Source organism: Pseudophryne corroboree, chromosome 3, assembly GCF_028390025.1.
Source record: "Pseudophryne corroboree isolate aPseCor3 chromosome 3, aPseCor3.hap2, whole genome shotgun sequence".
In the NCBI taxonomy this organism is placed as follows: Eukaryota; Metazoa; Chordata; class Amphibia; order Anura; family Myobatrachidae; genus Pseudophryne; species Pseudophryne corroboree.
Genome location: NC_086446.1, coordinates 103,732,278 through 103,757,858, shown reverse-complemented (window position 1 = coordinate 103,757,858; position 25,581 = coordinate 103,732,278). Strand labels below are relative to the sequence as shown.

The window sequence follows — 25,581 nt, the reverse complement described above, 5'->3', positions numbered from 1 at the left end:
TCTTTTCCACGCTGGATCGACCGCTGCACCATCTTCAGGATGTCTGCCCCAGACACCGTCACCCAGTCGCTCTGGTCCGCACACATCCGGGGGTGAGTCTTCTCCGGAGCCGTCCGCAGGGAGGTCTTCTTGGTGGCGTTCCACATCGTGTCCGTGATCCGGTCTCTTTGATCCTGCCGACTACGCCAAGTGTGAGAGGTGCGGCTGCTGTGTGGTGGTGCCTGCTGCCGTGCAGGTGTAGACTCGGTACTAACCAGGCGCCGCTCTCTCTCACCTTCAGGTACCGGAACCTTCAACGGACCTGGAAATCTTCAGTCGGATCCGGACACGGCGATTCCCTCTCGGAGCTGACCGACGACCGAGCTGAGGAGAGAATAATATACCTTAAAGGGGGTATCGACCCTTCTTCCTCTGGAATAGGGGATACCCCAGGGGTGACCGCGACCTTCACCGGTTGGGTGAATGGTCATCACCGGCACGAAGCCTCAGCCACCCAGATTTCACACACTCGCGCTCTCGCACGTAGTGTGATGAAAAGGATTCTCACGTCCGTGAGCAATCCCGATTCCGGCGCTCGGGTACAGACAAGGGACAAACGCACACAGATGTTACTCACCGTCAGTTTCGCACTGTGAACGTCTTCTTCTCTTACAGGTCCCTGTAAGGAGATAAACAAACAAGCAAACAGCCGTGCAGGGCCTAACTCTAACCTAGTGTCACACCCTATACTAACTACAACGGCAGAGCCCTCAAACTAGCTCTGTGGGTGTGGTGCAACAAAACTAACACACTTAACGAGCTCACACATCGCCCCGCACGGTAACATACATCACGATACACAATGCAAGCGACGGTACGGTCCCTTACCCGACTCAGAACACCCAGTAGTGGGGGCCGCACAGCTCACCCACCTACCGTACTCTCTCCTTAGGGGCTCAGGCCGATCGGGCCTGCCTACTTAACACCTCAGGGTGGCCTGGGCCTAGCGCCCAGGGCCACCTGTACTCACCTCGGGGAAACACTGATTCACTGGGCCTAGCGCCCCCTAACTGCACACAGGCCGGAGGCCTGACTTCGCCCACGGGCCTAGCGCCCGCCTAACTTGCTGCCCGTTGGGTGACCTGGGCCTTGTGCCCAAGGTCACCTTATATGTACCTACTGCCAAAATACACTAGGGCCTAGCTCCCTCTAATGCCCCACAGGCCTATCGCCTGATATGCCCCCGGGCCTAGTGCCCGCCTAACTGGTGCCCGTTGGGTGACCTGGGCCTAATGCCCAGGGTCACCTTAATGTACCCCTAATTGGCCACGGGCCTGGAGGGCCCGACTAAATGCCCCAACGGGCCAGGAGGGCCCGACTATGTGCCCACGGGCCGGGAGGGCCCGACTACGTGCCCACAGGCCGGGAGGGCTTGACTGTGCCCACGGGCCTAATGCCCGTCCCTGGTGGTCGAGGGAGGAAAAGGGAGGGGGTGAAGTTGCCTCACTGAGGCCTCACCTGCTCCAGGGATCTTCGGTGCCCTCTTCGGCCGCTGGCCCGTCCTGGCCAGCGGCGCCGCCGTCGCATCGCAGCGTCCAGCCGCCGCTGAACATCTTCTTTCCCAGGGCTGGAGTCTTCAGGCCTCTTCCGCGGCCACCCGAGCTCCGTCTTCTTCCTCGCGCCGCCGGGATCTTCTGCGCTCCGGCGCGCCGACGACCGTCCTCGCTGTTCCCGCCCGTCTTCTCTCTTCTCCGCGCTCTTCTGCGCGCGCGGTCTCTTCGGCTCCCGCCCGGCGTCTTCTCTCTTCTCCGCGCTCTTCCGCGCGCGCGGTCCCTTCGGCTCCCGCCCGGCGTCTGACGTCAGATGCCGGGGGCGGGGCCTATGACGCGGCGAGCGCCGATTGGCTCGCCGCGTCCCTCTCTGACTGGCTGCCGCTCCGGGAGCCGCGATTGGCTCCCGGAGGGCGCCAACATTTGAATCCTCACGCAGCCTCCGGTCCGGTGCAGGGAAAAGGGTAATCCCTGCACCGGACACCCGCCGCTCCTGCCCGCGGACAAACGCTGGGGGCAGACCAACTGCCCCAGCGCTGCCCCGCACACACTTCCGCAGGGGACACAGATCCCCTGCGTGCTGCTGAAGGGATGTGTCTCGGGGGACCGGACACATCTCCACATTGATGCACATCATTCATCGTTGATGCATCCACGCTGAATGATATGAACGATTTATCGTTCATTTTTAAACAATATCGTTCATATTGTCCTTCAATATCGCCAAGTGTGAAGGGCCCTTTATTCTGAGACTGTTGTTTTCAATTCCACGGAAAGCTATTTTTCATGCAGAAGACTTTGCCGAGAATCACCCCCACTCACTCCCCCTCCTTCCTAGTTAAATGGGTAAGAATTAGATAATCCGATAAAGTAGGTAAGTAGCAACATACCTAAATTACCAAGATCTACAGGGATCCTACATGCACCAAAATATATCTGTACTATGCAAATAAAGGAAACAACAGGCAATAGAATTTATATTGCCTGAGTTCAAGTTCAAATGTTGATTTCAGGCGTATGATCAGTAGACAAAACGTACTGAACAGCAGCAGGGAGTGTCTTTATTGCACTATTTTATTTTTTCTTATTACATGATGCAGTTGTTGACTGGAAACTGCCATGTTCATTAAAGCAACTGGTTTATTTTGCAATGTGGGCAATATTTTGTCTAATATATGATAATACAGTGGTAAAAGGAGTAGGGGAGTAGTGCTGGCGTTGGAAATCACACATGTTGGTCAAATCTGCTTCCAGTATTGTCCAGACAGGAAAAAAAATTATAAAAAGCAAACATTTTCGTGGATAATAGGATTCAGGCGCAAACTTCCTATTGCCCTTATCAATCATGGCAGCGGCATTCCTAATCTGGTGACGTCATGTCTACTGGTTCCCTGAACCAGCCACAGTACATGTATTGCGCATGCGCCTTATCGCTAATAGTTGCTATTTGTTGGGGTCGGAGCCACATAGTTCTTACACACGGTCCCTCACATTGTCTAGATCTCAGCCCGGCATTGTGGAGCATTTTTCGAGATTCCTTGCCCCTAACCCGGTGAGCTGCTTTTGTATTTCAGTGCCGAGGCTAACACTTGTTATGTTAGTGACTTAAATGTCTCCGGTTTCGGTACTGTATTTCGTGTGTGTATATGTAAAGGAATGTTGGTCTTCGGGAAAATGGCTGCCGCTGCACATCGCATGGAGACACCATGCTTGTTGCGTTTCAAAGTCTGCATATAACAAGGTTACTTTTTTTTTGTGAATGGGATGGTGGAGCTATCCTTGTTTGTCTGTATAGTTTTGGGGAGGCAGTTCAGTGGAAAATAATGGATATGGTGTGTGTGTCATATTAATTTTTGATATTATAGCTAAACCGCTGCAAATGGGCATAGCATTATATAGTTTAATACATAATGGGATTGCCAGTACCTGTCAGGTTAATGAATAAGAAAGGTGTTTCAGCACAGGTACTGGCAATCATAAATTAAGAGAAGTCCAGAAGCAGAGCATTCTGTCCCTCCTGGAGGGGGTCATGTTGGGAGGTATGCATGACCCCTTCCAGCAGGTATGGAATGCTCTGCTCCTGGACTTAACAATATCTAATGGTTCACCTTTGTTTAAACTTCCATTAATTAACTAGTTCTCCATAGGTGACTGCAACTGTAAATTAATACCACGTTCACACTACCATGAAAAATCCTTGTTATTGCACGTGAACGCGCAGTAATCCGGGTTGATGTGCAGTGTGAACGGGGGTCCTGACAAATTCCCGGGTCGTCTGACCCGGTATTTCAACCCGGGAATAAAGAAGGGTTAATACCGGGTCAGGCGCAGTTTGATGGCAGTGTGAACGGGGTTAAGTGTTCCCGGGTCGATGCGATCTGGGACCCTTCAACACTATTGGAGCAGGCTGTGCTTGTAGATCATCTGATCTCCAAGCGCCGCCTCGCATGTGACCCGGTGACGTCATCGACACGGCTATATGCCGTGTCGGGGCCGCCAGTCTGAATGGGGTCTCAAGCGGGTTGCACCTGGGAAGGTCTCGTGCACAAGTCCCGAGTGCAACCCGCCAATTGTCAGTGTGAGCATGGTATTAGTGTGATGTCCAGGAGCAGAGCATTTTGTACCTGGTGATAGGGGTCACGTTGGAGGGTCTGCATCACTTTAGACCATACCTCCCAATCGTTCCGAATTCAGCGGACAGTCCTAGTTTTCGGCTACTGTTGGGTGAACACTCGGTCACGGTAAATGGATGATGCACATGGGCAGAAAGACACGCAGTGGCGTTGTCGGCAATCTTCGTTCCGGGAGTAGGCAACTGGGAAGCAGACTTCCTCAGCAGATACGACCTCCACCCAGGAGAGTGGGGCCTCCACCCGGAAGTGTTTGGGTGCTTGACACGTCGATGGGGCTTTCCACAAATCGACATGATGGCCTCTCTTCTTAACAAGAAGCTCCAACATTATTGCTTCAGGTCGAGGGACCCACAAGCAGTGGCAGGGGACGCTCTGGCGTCCCCATGGGTCTACAAGATGGTATATGTGTTTCTGCCACTGCCATTAATCCCAAAGATTCTCAAAAGAATAAAAAAGGGAAAGGGTTCAAGCAATTCTCATTGCTCCTGGCCAAGACCGGCTTGGTACGCGGATCTACTGGACATGCTCCTGGAGGATCCGTGGTCTCTACCTCTTCGAGAGGATCTCCTGCAACAGGGGCCGTTCGTCTACCAAGACTTACCTTGGCTTCGTTTGACGGCATGGAAGTTGAGCGTCAAATTCTAGCCCGGAAAGGAATCCCGGATAAGGTTATTCCGACTTTGATCCAAGCCAGAAAAGGGGTAACGTCTAAGCATTACCACCGTATTTGGAAGAAATACGTCTCTTGGTGTGAGAACAAAGAATTTCCTACGGTGGAATTTCAACTGGGACTTTTTCTGCAGGCAGGTGTGGATGTGGGCCTACGCCTGGGCTCCATAAAAGTCCAGATTTCGGCCTTGTCCATTTTCTTCCAGAAACAATTGGCTTCCCTCCCTGAGGTTCAGACGTTCTGCACATTCAACCGCCCTTTGTGCCTCCCACAGCACCATGGGATCTTAACATGGTGTTGCAGTTCCTCCAATCGGAATGGTTTGAGCCCTTACAGGAGGTGGACGTAAAGTTTCTTACGTGGAAGACCGTTACACTGTTGGCCCTGGCTTCAGCCAGGCGGGTGTCGGAACTGGGGGCATTGTCTGACAAAAGCCCCTATTTTATTTTTCATGAGGATCGAGCTGAACTCAGAACTAGTCAGCAATTTCATCCAAAGGTGGTGTCTGCGTTTCATATTAACCAACCAGAGGTGGATCTAGACTTTTCATTTAGGGGGGGCGGTTTAACAATCCTGCCCTCCCCCCTCTGCATAACTCCTCCCCTTTTCAGTACTGACTCCTCCCGTTTCCATCTACACAAAACTACACTGTGTAATAACGTGTCCGTTGATTTAATTCTGCCTCTCTCTGAGTGCTAACAATTAGAACGCAGGTGCTGTGTGACTGGCATGCATGCGCAGGCTTAAAATATCCAGCTGTGTGTGGAATCGACACTGCGTGCAAATAGAGGGGGGTAAAAGTTGACTGGCAATGTCTGAGTTTGCACCAGTTATGGGTCTGTATACAAAGACTTTGCAGTTGACTAAAACTTGATTTTCATGATCTATAAATAATGTTTAATATCTTTTCTTCTACCCTTTTGATGAATGATCTGTCCAATGACTACTCCGTGTCCCAATGTAATACAGAAGGGTAGGTGTATTAATCGTCCGTATGGGGGAGAAGTGGTATCAGTGCACGTTATGTGTGGTGATACCACTTCTCCCCTATTTATGACTGGGGTGCTATGCGATCAGTGTCTATATTAGCAGGCCAATATGCAGGGCAATGTATGAATGGTCAGTAGCACTAAACGTTCCAACACCTGCAGCTATCAATTTCGACAGCTGCAGGTGTTGTTGCCCATTCACCACAGCAGGAACAGCACTGTCCCTGACTGTGGCAGCTGCCAGCTCCGGGCTGTCCTCCACAGAGCCTCGGCGTCCTGCTAAAAGAAGCATACAAGCACAAGGTACTGAGGTGCGATGGCCGCTGGGGGAGGGAGACACGGCGCATACACAGAAGGGCCATTGCACTGAACAGGGCAGCCGATAGTGAGAGAGTGCAAATCACTGTGCAGGTAATTTAACCTCTCCCACATTGGCTGCATCAGTGATACATACCTCCTAACATGACCCTCTCCAGGAGGGACACAATGCTCTGCTTCTGGACTTGTCTCTTAATGTATGATTACCGGCACCTGTGCTGAACAGGTTAATGGATAAGAAAGGTGTTTCAGCACAGGTGATGGCAATCATACATTCAGAGGGAAGTCCAGGAACAGAGCATTCTGTCCCTCCTGGAGAGGGTCATGTTGGGAGGTATGTATATAGCAAACACATACAGTATATAGTATATGTAACATCCACTCACACATATGTTACACACACTTTCAGCAAGATGTTGATGGGGGGCAGGGCCAGGCACTTGCATCACATAGAATATTGGGGGTCATTCCGAGTTGATCGTAGCTGTGATAAATTTAGTACAGCTACGATCTTCTTCCCTGACATGCGGGGGAACGCCCAGCACAGGGCTAGCCCGCCCTGCATGTCAGTCCGGCCCCCCCTCGCAGAAGTGCAAAGGCATCGCACAGCGGCGATTCCTTTGCACTTCAAGAGTAGCTCCCGACCAGCGCAGCTTAAGTGTGCTGCGGCACTGGCTCATGCGCGGTTCTGACCCGATCGCTACGCTGCGAAAAACTGCAGCGTGCGATGGGGTCATTCTGACCCCCATTGTCATATTGGCCCCAATAGACAAGCGAATTACAGCATTATGCTGTGGGGGCATTTTTTCAGGGGAAAAATATCAGTCTGTTGGTGTGGGCTTCTGGCTGTTGCTTACAGGGCTGTTGCTGATGCACTGTATGCCGGGTGGGTGCTGTCACCAGTGGAAGCAGACATCAGTGGCACATACGTGGGCTGCATAGGCCGGGTGGGCGCTCCACTTGCGGTTGTACTCCCTCTCTCGGCTGCAAGGTCCCATCCCGCTCCTTCCCCTCCCTCCTGTACCTGGCAGCGCTGGTAAAATGAGGCAAGACTCGCAGCAGCCGGACTACATTAAGTAACTCCCCAGTGAAGTGTATGCTGAGGCTACATGTTTGTGTGTATGTATGTGTATATATATATATATATATATATATATATATATATATATATATATATATATATATATACTGAGACTAGATATGTGTCTGTATGTATGCTGAGAGTACATGTTTGTGTAGAGACAGATTTCCCACAATGCAATCTAGGCACTCGCCTAGGGCCTGGTGGGTCCCGAGGGTTCTGACTCCCGTACTGTGGAGCGGTCAGATCACCCCCGGCTTTCTGCCGCGCTGCTTCTATGGCCACCGGAGCCACAGAGTACTGGAGCTTCTGCAGGGAGGTCTCTCTCCCACTTTGTGGCATGCTCTGTTCCCAGAGGAGCACTGCGGGAGTGCAGCTGCAGCGGAGAACTACTGCCCCTGTTGCCCCTCTGTTAATCCGGAGATATATACAATTTGTCAGATTCTGTGTGACTGTTGGACCCGAACTAGAGCTTGGATCAGGGATTATACTCAAGAGCTGTGGAATGAGTTATGAAATACAAATATACAAGAGTTCTTAGAGAGAGGCTAGGAGGTCGGCTGGATACTTGTCCACTGATGAGTAGAGGAAGTGGATGTCTGATACTAGCTGCTGAGATCTTACTTGCTGCTTGAATTTAGGTGAAAAGCTAAACTGAAATATTGAGACAGCCGGTGCACAGTTGCATATTTGGATTCCGGTGGGTTGAAGACCTGGATAGCTGGAGTAATTAGGAAGCCGTGACTCGGCTATACTTGAACACTGAAGTGCTGGAGACCTGAATAGCTGAACTAAAGTATCGAGAAACTGGACAGCCTGTGCCCAGCTGCGTATTTGGATTCCGGTAGGTTGAAGACCTGGATAGCTGGAGTAATTGGGAAGCCGTGACTCAGCTGTACTTGAGCACTGATGTGCTGAGAGACTTGAGTAGCTGAAGTAGCAAGGAAAAGCTGGGACATGGCTTATCCTTGAGCACAGGTGTGCGAGAGCTTGAGTAGCTGAAGAAGCTGAAAAGCCTGGGCATGGCTTATACTTTAGCACTGGTGTGATGGAGACTTGAGTGACTGAAGTAGTTCAAAAGCTGGGACATAGCTTTTACTTGAGCACTGGTGTGGTAGATCCTTGAGTAGCTGAAGAAGCTGAAAAGCCGGGGCATGGCTTATACTGGAGCACTGGTGTGCTAGGGACTTGAGTAGCTGAAGTAGTTTAAAAGTCAGGGCATGGCTTATACTTGAGCATTGGTGACTAGCAGGGAAGGAAGGCTAAATAACCAGGGCATGACTTATACTTGAGCACTGGTGACTAGCAGGGCAGGAAGGCTGGATAGCCGTGGCACAGCTACAGCCAGAGTCAGTAAGAGCGCCTGGAAAACTCTTAGTGTCTTTGCATAAAATTCTGGAACAGATAGCCACCGCAGGAGCCTTGAACAGGCTGAGAACAACAAAGCACTGACACTGGTTCAGCTCCAACTCACCAGCTTTATACCTTGGTCAGGGAGTGGATTGACTAACCAAGTCACATGACTGCAGACAGGATTCTGGTTGGTCTGCAGTCCGATCAGCTGACCGGAGTAACATGGCTGCTCTCATGAATGTTGCTGGCAAGAAAGTTGGCGTATTGAGACACAGGTACTGATGGCAGCTGCTGAGGGAGACCCCAGTCACCGTAGACAGCGATGACAGAACTTCAGAGAGCGCTAGCAGCATGGATGCGGCGGGACAAACTGGACAGAATGCGCCCAGGCAGCTTAGTGTGAGATCATTTTATGACTGTACCTCCCCCTTTTGGTGTGGCAACTGGACAAAACCTTAGCTTATAGGGGAACTTGGAGTGAAATCTCTTGATGAGAAGAAGAGCATGCACATCATTTGCGAAGACCCACAATATTTCCTCTGGCCCATAACCTCTCCAGTCAATGAGGTATTGTAAACGACCATACTGTAGACGAGAGTCCAGAATCTCTTCCATCTTGAATTCTGTGCCTCTTTACGTCTGTACCTTCAGACCTTTTGGAATCCATGTCTGGTAACGGTTCAGAACCAAAGGCTTTAGTAGAGAGACATGGAAGGTATTGGGAATTCATAGAAACGATGGTAGATTCAACTGGTAAACCACAGGATTAACCACTTTAGAGATAGCAGAAGGACCTATATACCGGGGAGTGAACTTCATTGAAGGAAATCGGAGGTGCAAGTTCTTGGTTATCAGCCATACTTTGTCCCCGACCTTAATTTTAGGTATAGCAGCATTTTTTGTAGGCATAGACTTTGTATCGATGGGAAGATTTCTTTAAAGAAAGATGTGCTCCCTTCCAGATTTGACAGAAATCTTGAATGGTGGAATGAGCAGCCGGAACGTCTGTGGAGTGCAAAGAAGGGAATTCCGGTACCTTTGGATGGTGTCCATATAACACAAAGAATGGGGTGGATTCCGATGAAGAATGGAAAGAGTTGTTATGAGCGAATTCCACCCAGGGGAGTAAATCCAACCAGTCACCTTGAGATGAATAAATATAGAGACGCAGAAATTTCTCCAAATCCTGGTTAACCCGTTCTATCCGGCGATTGCACTGCGGATGATGGGGGGTCATTCTGACCCATTCGCACGCAGCGGTTTATTGCTGCGGTGCGGGATGCGCGGCGGGCGCACTGCGCGTGGGCAATGTTGCGCGGCGGCAGGGGTCGCCGGGTTACGTCGCGACTTACAGAGGAAGCGGTCGCAGAGCCGACCGCTAAGAAGATTGACAGGAAGGAGGCGTGGCAAGGCGGATTCGAGTATAACGCAGGTGTCCAGCAGGGCGGAGAAGTGACATCAAAGCCGGGCCCATCATACCTGGATCCATCACACAGGGCAAGTAGGTATAGGGCTTGTCTTGTTCTGCTTGAAGTTTTGTTAGCAGGGCTGCACAAGCGATCGCAGCCCTGCTAAGCTAAAATACACTCCCCAATATGCGTGGACTAGTTGATCGAAGCAGCAGCAAAAAGTTGCTGGCTGCGATCAACTCTGAATGACCCCCGATATGCAGTAGAGAACTTGCATTAAATCTGGTAGGATTTACAGAGAGCTTTCCAAAAGCGGGCAACAAATTGAACTCTGTCGAATACAATTTCTGTTGGAAGACTGTTTAACCGGAAGATAGATGAAATAAAGTGCCTAGTTAGCTGAGGAGCTGATGGGAGACCCTTTACAGATTCAAAATGAGACATCTTTGAAAATCTGTTGACAATGACGGTATTGAAGTCATTGGATAAAAGTAAATCAGTGATAAAGTCCATAGAAATATGGGTCCATGGTCGCACTGGTATGGAGAGCGGATGATGCGGATCCGTTGGTGCTCTGAAAGGTACTTTGTGTTGAGCACAGATATTAAAGACTTTGTCAGCTCAGACTGAAGGCCACCAGTAGGTTCTCAGAATAAACTCTAAAGTCTTTAGAACTCCGATGTGGTCAGAGAAGTGAGAGAAATGGGCCCACTGTAGCAATTGCTAGATGAGGCTTAACGAAAATCTTACCTGGTGGTGGAACAGGGGAAGTTTGAGTGGAGACAAAGACTGTGGGATTGAAAATTGGATAAATCTCCGTAGATTCCTCATCCTCACTCTGGGCAAGTCGCCGGGATAAGGTATTTGCCTTCTTGTTCTGATGACCAGGACAGTAAGAGTTTAAAAATCAAATAGGAGGAAGAACTAGGACCATCATGCTTGTCTAGGAGATTGGCATTGAACGGATTTCAAAAACAGCAACTTCTTATGATGCGTGAAGACTGTAATTGGGAATTGAGCCTCTTCTAGCAAATAGAGCCATTCCTCAAGTGCCAACTTGATTATTAATAGTTCCTATTCACCAATAGGATAATTATTTTCTGCGGGTAGGAACTTTCGTGAGAAGAAAACACAGGGATGAACTTTGTTGTTGCGGGCTCGTTGAGACAAGACGGCTCCGATCCCTTCAGATGACGCAACAACCTCTACAATGAATGGATGATTGACATAGGGTCGTTGCAATACTGGAAATGTGACAAAGGCATCTTTAAGGTCCTGGAGGGCCTTGCTAGCTTCAGGCAACCAATGAGCTATAATTGAGGCTACCAGGGTAGAAAAACCACAGATAAACTTCCTGTAATAATTTGTGAATTCCAAGAATTGCTGAGTAGCTTTCAAAGAAGTAGGCTCAGACCAGAAATGATTGCTTTTACTTTTTCAGGATCCATCTGGACTTCGATACCGGAAATAATGTATCCCAGGAAAGGAATCGTAGACACCTCAAAAGTGCATTTCTCAAGTTTGCAGAAGATTTCCCCCCCCCCCTCATACGTCCTAGAGGATGCTGGGGTCCACTTCATGACTATGGGGTATAGACAGTTCCGCAGGAGCCATGGGCACTATCAAGACTTTTCAATGGGCTTGCGAACTGGCTCCTCCCTCCTATTCCCCTCCTCCAGACTTCAGTTTTAGAAATGTGCCCAGGCAGACTGGATGCACTCTGAGGAGCTCTACTGAGTTTCTCTGAAAAGACTTATGTTAGGTTTTTTATTTTCAGGGAGAACTGCTGGCAGCAGACTCCCTGCTTCGTGGGACTGAGGGGGCAGAAGTAGGAACCAACTTCCTGAAGAGTTTCATGGCTCTGCTTCTGGCTGACAGGACACCATTAGCTCCTGAAGGGTACTGAACGCTAGCCGTGCCTAGATGCTCACTCCCACAGCACGCCGTCACCCCCCTCGCAGAGCCAGAAGACAGGTGAGTATGAGAAGATAGATCTTCTAGCAACTAAAGTGACGGCTGAGGTACGGCGCGGCTGGCGGGAGCGCAGCGCGCCATTGCTGCCCACACACATAGAGCACTGCAGGGTGCAGGGTGCGGGGGCGCCCTGGGCAGCAAATAATACCTAAAACTGGTGCAAAGGAGGCATAAGATGCCGCTGGCACAGCCCTACCCCCGCCAGTATAAATATTAACATACATTGCTGAGTGAAAAACGCGCCATTGCAGGGGTGGGGCTTCTTCCTCAGGCAGCCAGCACACTGCTCAGCGCCATTTCCTCTCCTCAGGCTGCAGAGACAACACTGGTCCTTTCCTCCACTTCTGACAACAAGTATGGGGTGCAAATAAGGGGGGCACAAAGCGTTTTGTGGTGCATTACAAGTGGGAATTACTGTAAAAGCGCTGTTTGTCTGTGGGCATTCTGTGTTCACAGACATTACATACTGGCGCTGGGGTTGTGAACTAGCTGCTCCTAAACTGTGTCCCTCTGACAGATTTTGCTGTGGGTCTGTCCCCTTATAAGTCCCAGTGTGTCTGTGAGTGTGTGTTGTACACGTGTAAGACATGTCTAAGGCAGGGAGTTCCTTTTAGGGACACAAGTTGTAATGTGGTGGCGCTGCCGACGCACCAAGAGCCTGCATGGGTGAAAGAAATACGTGACCGTATGCATCTTATTAACAGGAGGTTAGATAAGTCTGAATCTCAGGCTGAATGCTGGAGAAAATCTGTGGAAGATGTGATTTTTCAGGACTCGGTTCTTCCATCTGCAGGCGGCCCCTCTGGGTCAGATAAGAGACCATTTGCGAATATTGTGAATACTGATACCGACACAGACTCTGATTCTTGTGTCGACGATAGTGACTCTAGTGAAATAGATCATAAATTGGCAAAAAATATACAATATATGATTGTGGCTATAACGGACGTGTTGGAAGTTACAGAAGCCACGCCTGTACCTCAGGAGAAGGCTTATTTATGTAAGGAAAAGAAATCCAAAGTCACGTTCCCTCCTTCCCACGAGCTAAATGCTCTCTTTGCAGGGATGTGGGTGAATCCTGATAAAAAATTTCATATTCCGAAGCGGATTCAGATAGCTTACCCTTTCCCAGCAGAAGACAAGAAAAAATGGGAATCACCCCGTGTTAGACAGTGCACTATCCAGGTTGACAAAGAAGGTAATTCTCCCTGCACCTGGCACGGCTTCACTAAAAGAGCCGGCTGACCATAAGATGGAAACTACATTAAAATCCATTTATGTTGCCAATGGTACACTGCTCAGACCCACTATTGCCTGCGCGTGGGTGAGTCGCGCTATTGAAAAATGGTCAGACAGCGTGTCATCAGAAATTGACACGATTGATAAAGATGAAATACTATTTCTCTGACGTCCTAGTGGATGCTAGGAACTCCGTAAGGACCATGGGGAATAGCGGCTCCGCAGGAGACTGGGCACAACTAAGAAAGATTTAGGACTACCTGGTGTGCACTGGCTCCTCCCTCTATGCCCCTCCTCCAGACCTCAGTTAGAATTTTGTGCCCGGCCGAGCTGGTTGCACACTAGGGGCTCTCCTGAGCTCTTAGAAAAGAAAGTATAATTAGGTTTTTTTATTTTCAGTGAGATCTGCTGGCAACAGACTCACTGCTACGAGGGACTAAGGGGAGAAGAAGCGAACCTACCTGCTTGCAGCTAGCTTGGGCTTCTTAGGCTACTGGACACCATTAGCTCCAGAGGGATCGAACACAGGCCCAGCCTCGGTCGTCCGGTCCCGGAGCCGCGCCGCCGTCCCCCTTACAGAGCCAGAAGCAAGAAGACGTTCCTGGAAATCGGCGGCAGAAGACTTCGGTCTTCATCAAGGTAGCGCACAGCACTGCAGCTGTGCGCCAATGCTCCCCATGCACACCACACACTCAGGTCACTGATGGGTGCAGGGCGCTGGGGGGGGGGCACCCTGGGCTGCAATAAAAGTACCTTGCTGGCAAAATAAACACATAATATAGTCATTAAGACTATATATGTGTAAAATCCCCTGCCAGATATACATATAAAAAAGCGGGAGAAGTCCGCCGAAAAAGGGGCGGGGCTATCTCCCTCAGCACACTGGCGCCATTTTCCCTCACAGCTCCGCTGGAAGGACGCTCCCCAGGCTCTCCCCTGCAGTTTCCAGACTACATAGGGTAAAAAAGAGAGGGGGGGGGGCACTAAATTTAGGCGCAATTTGTGTAATATCAGCAGCTATAGGGGAAAAATCACTGTGGGTAGTGTGAATCCCTGTATTATATAGCGCTCTGGTGTGTGCTGGCATACTCTCTCTCTGTCTCCCCAAAGGACTTTGTGGGGTCCTGTCCTCAGTCAGAGCATTCCCTGTGTGTGTGCGGTGTGTCGGTACGGCTGTGTCGACATGTTTGATGAGGAGGCTTATGTGGAGGCGGAGCAGATGCCGATAAATGTGATGTCACCCCCTGCGGGGTCGACACCTGAGTGGATGGACATGTGGAAGGAATTACGCGACAGCGTCAACTCCTTACATAAAAGGTTTGACGACATAGCAGATGTGGGACAGCTGGCTTCTTAGCCCGTGCCTGCCCAGGCGTCTCAAAAGCCATCAGGGGCCCTAAAACGCCCGCTACCTCAGATGGCAGACACAGACGTCGACACGGATACTGACTCCAGTGTCGACGACGATGAGACTAGTGTACATTCCAATAGAGCCACCCGTTACATGATTACGGCAATGAAAAATGTGTTGCACATTTCTGATATTACCCCAGGTACCACAAAAAAGGGTATTATGTTTGGGGAGAAAAAGCTACCAGTGGTTTTTCCCCCATCTGATGAATTAAATGAAGTGTGTGAAGAAGCGTGGGCTTCCCCCGATAAGAAATTGGTAATTTCTAAAAGGTTACTAATGGCGTACCATTTCCCGCCAGAGGACAGGTCACGTTGGGAGACATCCCCTAGGGTGGATAAAGCGCTCACACGCCTGTCAAAGAAGGTGGCACTACCGTCTCCGGACACGGCCGCCTTAAAGGAACCTGCAGATAGAAAGCAGGAGGCTATCCTAAAGTCTGTATATACACACTCAGGCATTATACTGAGACCAGCTATTGCTTCAGCATGGATGTGCAGTGCTGCAGCTGCGTGGTCAGATTCCCTGTCAGATAACATTGATACCTTAGACAGGGACACTATATTGCTAACCGTAGAGCACATTAAAGACGCAGTCTTATACATGAGAGATGCACAGAGGGATATTTGCCGGCTGGCATCTAAAATAAACGCAATGTCCATTTCTGCCAGGAGAGGATTGTGGACTCGGCAGTGGCCAGGTGATGCTGATTCTAAAAGGCACATGGAAGTTTTGCCTTACAAGGGTGAGGAGTTTTTTTGGGATGGTCTCTCGGACCTCGTTTCCGCAGCTACAGCTGGGAAATCAGCATTTTTACCCCATGTTCCCTCACAGCCAAAGAAAGCACCGTATTATCAGGTACAGTCCTTTTGGCCCCAGAAAGGTAAGCGGGTTAAAGGCGCGTCCTTTCTGCCCAGAGGCAGAGGTAGAGGGAAAAAGCTGCAGCTTACAGCCAGTTCCCAGGAACAAAAGTCCTCCCCCGCTTCCTCTAAGTCCACCGCATGACGCTGGGGCTCCACAGGCGGAGCCAGGTACGGTGGGGGCCCGTCTCAAGAACTTCAGCGACCAGTGGGCTCGCTCACGGGTGGATCCCTGGATTCTACAGGTAGTATCTCAGGGGTACAAGCTGGAATTCGAGACGTCTCCCCCTCGCCGTTTCCTCAAATCTGCCTTGCCGACGGCTCCCTCGGACAGGGAGGCAGTGCTGGAGGCAATTCACAAGCTGTATTCGCAGCAGGTGATAGTCAAGGTACCCCTCCTTCAACAGGGACGGGGTTACTATTCCACAATGTTTGTGGTACCAAAACCGGACGGTTCGGTGAGACCCATCTTAAATTTGAAATCCTTGAACACTTATATACGAAGGTTCAAGTCCAAAATGGAATCGCTCAGGGCGGTTATTGCAAGCCTGGACGAAGGGGATTACATGGTATCACTGGACATCAAGGATGCTTACCTGCATGTCCCCATTTACCCCCCTCACCAGGAGTACCTCAGAATTGTGGTACAGGACTGTCATTACCAATTCCAGACGTTGCCGTTTGGTCTGTCCACGGCACCGAGGGTATTTACCAAGGTAATGGCAGAGATGATGTTACTCCTTCGAAAAAAGGGAGTTATAATTATCCCGTACTTGGACGATCTCCTTATAAAGGCGAGGTCCAGGGAACAGTTGTTGAACGGAGTAGCACTAGCTCGGGCAGTGCTACAACAGCACGGCTGGATCCTGAACATTCCGAAGTCGCAGCTGGTTCCTACAACGCGTCTACTGTTCCTGGGGATGGTTCTCGACACAGAACAGAAAAAAGTGTTTCTCCCGGAGGAGAAGGCCAAGGAGTTGTCATCTCTAGTCAGAGACCTCCTAAAACCAAAACAGGTGTCCGTGCACCACTGCACGCGAGTCCTGGGAAAGATGGTGGCTTCTTATGAAGCAATTCCATTCGGAAGGTTCCATGCAAGGATCTTTCAGTGGGATCTGTTGGACAAGTGGTCCGGATCGCATCTTCAGATGCATCGGCTGATAACCCTGTCTCCGAGGGCCAGGGTGTCTCTGCTGTGGTGGCTGCAGAGTGCTCATCTTCTAGAGGGTCGCAGATTCGGCATACAGGACTGGGTCCTGGTGACCACGGATGCCAGCCTTTGAGCTTGGCGGGCAGTCACACAGGGAAGAAATTTCCAAGGACAATGGTCAAGTCAGGAGACTTCCCTACACATAAATATTCTGGAACTAAGGGCCATTTACAATGCCCTAAGTCAGGCAAGACCCCTGCTTCAACACCAGCCGGTGCTGATCCAGTCAGACAACATCACGGCGGTCGCCCATGTAAACCGACAGGGCGGCACAAGAAGCAGGATGGCGATGGCAGAAGCCACAAGGATTCTCCGATGGGCGGAAAATCATGTGTTAGCACTGTCAGCAGTGTTCATTCCCGGAGTGGACAACTGGGAAGCAGACTTTCTCAGCAGACACGACCTCCACCCGGGAGAGTGGGGACTTCATCCAGAAGTCTTCCAAATGATTGTACACCATTGGGAAAGGCCACAGGTGGACATGATGGCGTCCCGCCTCAACAAAAAGCTAAAAAGATATTGCGCCAGGTCAAGGGACACTCAGGCGATAGCTGTGGACGCTCTGGTAACACCGTGGGTGTACCAGTCGGTGTATGTGTTCCCTCCTCTGCCTCTCATACCCAAGGTACTGAGAATAATAAGAAGGAGAGGAGTAAGAACTATACTCGTGGTTCCGGATTGGCCAAGAAGATCTTGGTACCCAGAACTTCAAGAAATGATCTCAGAGGACCCATGGCCTCTGCCGCTCAGACAGGACCTGCTGCTGCAGGGGCCCTGTCTGTTCCAAGACTTACCGTGGCTGCGTTTGACGGCATGGCGGTTGAACACCGGATCCTAAAGGAAAAGGGCATTCCGGAGGAAGTCATTCCTACGCTGATTAAGGCTAGGAAAGATGTGACCGTAAAACATTATCACCGCATATGGCGAAAATATGTTGCTTGGTGTGAGGCCAGGAAGGCCCCGACGGAGGAATTTCAACTGGGTCGATTTCTGCACTTCCTACAGTCAGGAGTGACTATGGGCCTAAAATTGGGTTCCATTAAGGTCCAGATTTCGGCTCTGTCCATTTTCTTCCAAAAAGAACTGGCTTCACTGCCTGAAGTTCAGACTTTTGTTAAGGGAGTGCTGCATATTCAGCCCCCGTTTGTGCCTCCAGTGGCACCGTGGGATCTCAACGTGGTGTTGGGTTTCCTGAAGTCGCATTGGTTTGAGCCACTTAGATCCGTGGAGCTAAAATACCTCACGTGGAAAGTGGTCATGCTGTTGGCCTTGGCTTCGGCCAGGCGTGTTTCAGAATTGGGGGCTTTGTCATGCAAAAGCCCTTATCTGATTTTTCATATGGATAGAGCGGAATTGAGGACTCGTTCCCAATTCCTTCCTAAGGTGGTATCAGCTTTTCATGTGAACCAACCTATTGTGGTGCCTGCGGCTACTCAGGACTTGGAGGACTCCAAGTTGCTGGACGTAGTCAGGGCCCTGAAAATATGTTTCCAGGACGGCTGGAGTCAGGAATACTGACTCGCTATTTATCCTGTATGCACCCCACAAGCTGGGTGCTCCTGCTTCTAAGCAGACTATTGCTCGCTGGATCTGTAGCACGATTCAACTTGAACATTCTGCGGCTGGACTGCCGCATCCTAAATCTATAAAAGCCCATTCCACGAGGAAAGTGGGCTCTTCTTGGGCGGCTGCCCGAGGGGTCTCGGCTTTACAACTTTGCCGAGCTGCTACTTGGTCGGGTTCAAACACTTTTGCAAGATTCTACAAGTTTGATACCCTGGCTGAGGAGGACCTTGAGTTTGCTCATTCAGTGCTGCAGAGTCATCCGCACTCTCCCGCCCGTTTGGGAGCTTTGGTATAATCCCCATGGTCCTTACGGAGTTCCCAGCATTCACTAGGACGTCAGAGAAAATAAGATTTTACTCACCGGTAAATCTATTTCTCGTAGTCCGTAGTGGATGCTGGGCGCCCATCCCAAGTGCGGATTGTCTGCAACACTTGTATATAGTTATTGCCTAACTAATGGGTTATTGTTATGAGCCATCTGTTGGTGGGCTCAGTTGTTATTCATACTGTTAACTGGGTATAGTATCACGAGTTGTACGGTGTGATTGGTGTGGCTGGTATGAGTCTTACCCGGGATTCCAAATCCTTTCCTTGTTGTGTCAGCTCTTCCGGGCACAGTTTCCTAACTGAGGTCTGGAGGAGGGGCATAGAGGGAGGAGCCAGTGCACACCAGGTAGTCCTAAATCTTTCTTAGTTGTGCAGAGTCTCCTGCGGAGCCGCTATTCCCCATGGTCCTTACGGAGTTCCCAGCATCCACTACGGACTACGAGAAATAGATATACCAGTGAGTAAAATCTTATTTCTCTGACGTCCTAGTGGATGCTGGGAACTCCGTAAGGACCATGGGGAATAGCGGCTCCGCAGGAGACTGGGCACAAAAGTAAAAGCTTTAGGACTACCTGGTGTGCACTGGCTCCTCCCCCTATGACCCTCCTCCAAGCCTCAGTTAGATTTTTGTGCCCGGCCGAGAAGGGTGCACACTAGGGGCTCTCCTGAGCTTCTTAGTGAAAGTTTTAGTTTTAGGTTTTTTATTTTCAGTGAGACCTGCTGGCAACAGGCTCACTGCATCGAGGGACTAAGGGGAGAAGAAGCAAACTCACCTGCGTGCAGAGTGGATTGGGCTTCTTAGGCTACTGGACACCATTAGCTCCAGAGGGACCGAACACAGGCCCAGCCTCGGAGCTCGGTCCCAGAGCCGCGCCGCCGGCCCCCTTACAGAGCCAGAAGCAAGAAGAGGTCCGGAAAAATCGGCGGCAGAAGACATCAGTCTTCAACAAGGTAGCGCACAGCACTGCAGCTGTGCGCCATTGTTACTCAGGCACACTTCACACTCCGGTCACTGAGGGTGCAGGGCGCTAGGGGGGGGCGCCCTGAGCAGCAATGTAAAACACCTTGGCTGGCATAAATACACCACATATAACCCCCAGGGCTATATAAATGTATTTTAACCCCTGCCAGAACTCACCAAAAAAGCGGGAGAAAAGGCCGCCGAGAAGGGGGCGGAGCCTATCTCCTCAGCACACGGGCGCCATTTTCCATCACAGCTCCGCTGGAAGGACGTCTCCCTGACTCTCCCCTGCAGTCCTGCACTACAGAAAAGGGCAAAAAAGAGAGGGGGGGCACTAATTTGGCGCAGTTTTAAACTTACAGCAGCTATAAAGGGAAAAGCACATTTTATAGTGGTATTCCTGTCTATATATAGCGCTCTGGTGTGTGCTGGCATACTCTCCCTCTGTCTCCCCAAAGGGCTAGTGGGGTCCTGTCCTCTATCAGAGCATTCCCTGTGTGTGTGCGGTGTGTCGGTACGATTGTGTCGACATGTTTGAGGAGGAAAATGAGATGGAGGCGGAGCAATTGCCTATTATACAGTTGTCACCCCCTAGGGAGTCGACACCTGAGTGGATGAGCTTATGGAAGGAATTGCGTGACAGTGTCAGCTCTTTACGACAGACAGTTGACGACATGAGACAGCCGGCTACTCAGCTTGTGCCTGTCCAGGGGTCTCAAACGCCATCAGGGGCTTTAAAACGCCCGTTACCTCAAATGGCAGACACAGACACGGATACTGACTCCAGTGTCGATGATGAGGCGACAAACGTGACTTCCACTAGGGCCACACGTTACATGATTGAAGCAATGAAAAATGTATTGCATATCTCTGATAATACAAGTACCACTAAAAAGGGTATTATGTTTGGTGAGAAAAAACTGCCTGTAGTTTTTCCTGTATCCGAGGAATTAAATGAAGTGTGTGATGAGGCGTGGGTTTCCCCCGATAAAAAACTGATAATTCCTAAAAGGTTATTGGCATCGTACCCTTTCCCGCCAGAGGATAGGGCACGTTGGGAAACACCCCCTAGGGTGGATAAAGCGCTCACATGTTTGTCAAAACAGGTAGCACTACCCTCTCCTGATACGGCCGCCCTAAAGGAACCTGCCGATAGAAAGCTGGAGAATATCCTAAAATGTATATACTCTCACACGGGTGTTATACTGCGAACAGCAATCGCCTCAGCCTGGATGTGCAGTGCGGGCCTGGCGTGGTCGGATTCCCTGACTGAAAATATTGATACCCTAGATAGGGACAGTATATTACTGACTATAGAGCATTTGAAGGATGCATTTCTATATATGCGTGATGCACAGAGGGATATTTGCCGACTGGCATCAAGAGTTAGCGCGCTGTCCATTTCTGCAAGAAGAGGTTTATGGACGCGGCAGTGGTCAGGTGATGCGGATTCTAAAAGGCACATGGAAGTATTGCCTTATAAGGGGGAGGAGTTATTTGGGGTAGGTCTATCAGACCTGGTAGCCACGGCAACTGCTGGAAAATCCACATTTTTACCCCAGGTAGCTTCTCAACCTAAGAAGACGCCGTATTATCAGGCGCAGTCCTTTCGGCCCCATAAGGGCAAGCGGGCAAAAGGCGCCTCATTTCTGCCCCGTGGCAGAGGGAGAGGAAAAAGGCTGCAACAAACAGCCAGTTCCCAGGAACAAAAGCCCTCTCCCGCCTCCGCAAAGTCCTCAGCATGACGCTGGGGCTTTACAAGCAGACTCAGGCACGGTGGGGGCCCGTCTCAAGAAGTTCAGTGCGCAGTGGGCCCACTCGCAAGTGGACCCCTGGATCCTTCAAGTGGTATCTCAGGGGTACAAATTGGAATTCGAGACGTCTCCCCCTCGCCGTTTTCTAAAGTCTGCTTTACCGACGTCTCCCTCAGACAGGGAGGCAGTATTGGAAGCCATTCACAAGCTGTATTCCCAGCAGGTGATAATCAAGGTACCCCTCCTACAACAGGGAAAGGGATACTATTCCACACTATTTGTGGTACCGAAGCCGGACGGCTCGGTGAGACCAATTTTAAACCTAAAATCCTTGAACACTTACATACAAAGGTTCAAATTCAAGATGGAGTCACTCAGAGCAGTGATTGCAAACCTGGAAGACGGGGACTATATGGTGTCTCTGGACATCAAAGATGCTTACCTACATGTCCCAATTTACCCTTCTCACCAAGGGTACCTCAGTTTTGTGGTACAGAACTGTCACTATCAGTTTCAGACGCTGCCGTTTGGATTGTCCACGGCACCCCGGGTCTTTACCAAGGTAATGGCCGAAATGATGATACTCCTTCGAAGGAAGGGAGTTTTAGTTATCCCTTACTTGGACGATCTACTGATAAGGGCAAGATCCAGGGAACAGTTGGAAGTCGGGGTAGCACTATCTCAGATAGTGCTGCGTCAGCACGGTTGGATTCTCAATATTCCAAAATCTCAGCTGATCCCGACGACACGACTTCTATTCCTAGGGATGATCCTGGACACAGTCCAGAAAAAGGTGTTTCTCCCGGAGGAGAAAGCCAGGGAGTTATCCGAACTAGTCAGAAATCTCCTAAAACCAGGCCAAGTCTCAGTGCATCAATGCACAAGGGTCCTGGGAAAAATGGTGGCTTCTTACGAAGCAATCCCATTCGGCAGATTCCACGCAAGAACCTTCCAGTGGGATCTGCTAGACAAATGGTCCGGGTCGCATCTTCAGATGCATCAGCGGATAATCTTGTCACCAAGGACAAGGGTGTCTCTCCTGTGGTGGTTGCAGAGTGCTCATCTTCTAGAGGGCCGCAGATTCGGCATTCAGGACTGGGTCCTGGTGACCACGGATGCCAGCCTGAGAGGCTGGGGAGCAGTCACACAGGGAAGAAATTTCCAGGGCTTGTGGTCAAGCCTGGAGACATTACTTCACATAAATATCCTGGAGCTAAGGGCCATCTACAATGCTCTAAGCCTAGCAAGACCTCTGCTTCAAGGTCAGCCGGTGCTGATCCAGTCAGACAACATCACGGCAGTCGCCCACGTAAACAGACAGGGCGGCACAAGAAGCAGGAGGGCAATGACAGAAGTTGCAAGGATTCTTCGCTGGGCGGAAAATCATGTGATAGCACTGTCAGCGGTGTTCATTCCGGGAGTGGACAACTGGGAAGCAGACTTCCTCAGCAGACACGACCTCCACCCGGGGGAGTGGGGACTTCACCCAGAAGTCTTCCACATGATTGTGAACCGTTGGGAAAAACCAAAGGTGGACATGATGGCGTCCCGCCTCAACAAAAAACTAGACAGGTATTGCGCCAGGTCAAGGGACCCTCAGGCAATAGCTGTGGACGCTCTGGTAACACCGTGGGTGTACCAGTCGGTGTATGTGTTCCCTCCTCTGCCTCTCATACCCAAGGTACTGAGAATAATAAGAAGGAGAGGAGTAAGAACTGTACTCGTGGTTCCGGATTGGCCAAGAAGATCTTGGTACCCAGAACTTCAAGAAATGATCTCAGAGGACCCGTGGCCTCTACCTCTAAGAAAGGACCTGCTCCAGCAGGGACCCTGTCTGTTCCAAGACTTACCGCGGCTGCGTTTGACGGCATGGCGGTTGAACGCCGGATCCTGAAGGAAAAAGGCATTCCGGATGAAGTCATCCCTACCCTGATCAAAGCCAGGAAGGATGTAACCATACAGCATTATCACCGTATTTGGCGTAAATATGTTGCGTGGTGCGAGGCCAGGAAGGCCCCTACAGAGGAATTTCAACTGGGTCGTTTCCTGCATTTCCTGCAAACCGGACTGTCTATGGGCCTAAAATTAGGGTCCATTAAGGTTCAAATTTCGGCCCTGTCGATTTTCTTCCAGAAAGAACTGGCTTCAGTTCCTGAAGTTCAGACGTTTGTCAAGGGGGTACTGCATATACAGCCTCCTTTTGTGCCTCCAGTGGCACCTTGGGATCTCAATGTAGTTTTGGGGTTCCTAAAATCACATTGGTTTGAACCACTCTCCACTGTGGACTTAAAATATCTCACTTGGAAAGTGGTAATGCTGTTAGCCCTGGCTTCAGCCAGGCGTGTCTCAGAATTGGCGGCTTTATCCTATAAAAGCCCTTACCTAATTTTTCATACGGACAGGGCAGAATTGAGGACTCGTCCTCAATTTCTCCCTAAGGTGGTTTCAGCATTTCACTTGAACCAGCCTATTGTGGTACCTGCGGCTACTAGGGACTTGGAGGACTCCAAGTTGCTGGACGTAGTCAGGGCCCTGAAAATATATGTTTCCAGGACGGCTGGAGTCAGGAAATCCGACTCGCTGTTTATCCTGTATGCATCCAACAAGCTGGGTGCTCCTGCTTCTAAGCAGACTATTGCTCGTTGGATTTGTAGTACAATTCAGCTTGCACATTCTGTGGCAGGCCTGCCACAGCCAAAATCTGTAAAAGCCCATTCCACAAGGAAGGTGGGCTCATCTTGGGCGGCTGCCCGAGGGGTCTCGGCTTTACAACTTTGCCGAGCAGCTACTTGGTCAGGGGCAAACACGTTTGCTAAATTCTACAAATTTGATACCCTGGCTGAGGAGGACCTGGAGTTCTCTCATTCGGTGCTGCAGAGTCATCCGCACTCTCCCGCCCGTTTGGGAGCTTTGGTATAATCCCCACGGTCCTTACGGAGTTCCCAGCATCCACTAGGACGTCAGAGAAAATAAGAATTTACTTACCGATAATTCTATTTCTCGTAGTCCGTAGTGGATGCTGGGCGCCCATCCCAAGTGCGGATTGTCTGCAATACTTGTACATAGTTATTGTTACAAAAATCGGGTTATTATTGTTGTGAGCCATCTTTTCAGAGGCTCCTCTGTTGTCATGCTGTTAACTGGGTTCAGATCACAGGTTGTACGGTGTGATTGGTGTGGCTGGTATGAGTCTTACTCGGGATTCAAAATCCTTCCTTATTGTGTACGCTCGTCCGGGCACAGTATCCTAACTGAGGCTTGGAGGAGGGTCATAGGGGGAGGAGCCAGTGCACACCAGGTAGTCCTAAAGCTTTTACTTTTGTGCCCAGTCTCCTGCGGAGCCGCTATTCCCCATGGTCCTTACTGAGTTCCCAGCATCCACTACGGACTACGAGAAATAGAATTATCGGTAAGTAAATTCTTATTTTTAAGTTAGGGTATATCATCGCCTACATGCTAGAAGCGATTAAAGATATTGGACTCTTGAGTTCACAAGCCGCTACCTTGGCAGTATAGGCTAGGCGGGCATTGTGGATTCGCCAGTGGAAAGCGGATGCGGATTCCAAAAGAAACATGGAGGCTCTCCCATATAAAGGTGAGACCTTATTTGGTGATGGTCTGGATGCGTTAGTCTTGGCGGCTACCGCAGGTAAGTTGACGTTTTTGCTCTCTGCACGGCAAAAAAGACCTATCACACACACATGCAGTCCTTTCGGCCCAATAAATACAAAAGAGCGAGAGGTTCCCCCTTCTTTGCAGGAAGGGGAAAGAAGCCCACAGCGGCTCCAGGTTCCCAGGAGCAGAAGTCTACCGCTACTTCTGCCAAATCTTCAGCATGACGCTGGAACTCCCTTGCGGGAGGCCCCTCGGGTGGGGGCACGTATCAAACTGTTCAGCCAAGGTTGGATTCTGTCTGGCCTGTATCCCTTGGTATTGCAAATAGTATCCCAGGGATACAAGCTGGGGTTTCAAAACGTTCCCCCATACCGATTTTTCAAATCAACCTTGCCAGCTTCTCTTCAAGAAAGAGAAGCAGTAACAGCGGCAATCCAAAAATTATGTCAGGACCAGGTCGTAGTCCTGGTACCTTTGCTGCAACAAGGGGAGGGGTTTTATTGAAGCCTCTTTGTAGTTCTGAAGCCGGACGGCTCGGTCAGACCGATCCTAAACCTAAAAAATTTGAATCTCTACTTGAAATGGTTCAAGATGGAATCACTTCGGGCAGTGATTTCCAGTCTGGTGGAGGGGGACTACATGGTGTCGGTAGACATCAAGGATGCTTACCTGCATGTTCCCA

The 25,581-nt window shown here is 50.3% G+C and overlaps 1 protein-coding gene across 1 annotated transcript in view; it reads left to right on the top strand.

Moving 5' to 3' along the window:
- The first annotated feature begins 2,979 nt into the window (after window positions 1-2,979).
- The window catches only part of LOC135054901 (gastrula zinc finger protein XlCGF57.1-like), a 74,450-nt gene continuing 51,848 nt past the window's right edge, over window positions 2,980-25,581 (top strand). Inside the window, exon 1 of the mRNA XM_063958359.1 lies at window positions 2,980-3,081. The gene's annotated coding sequence lies outside the window, so the exon portion shown is untranslated. The remainder of the gene's footprint in view (window positions 3,082-25,581) is intronic.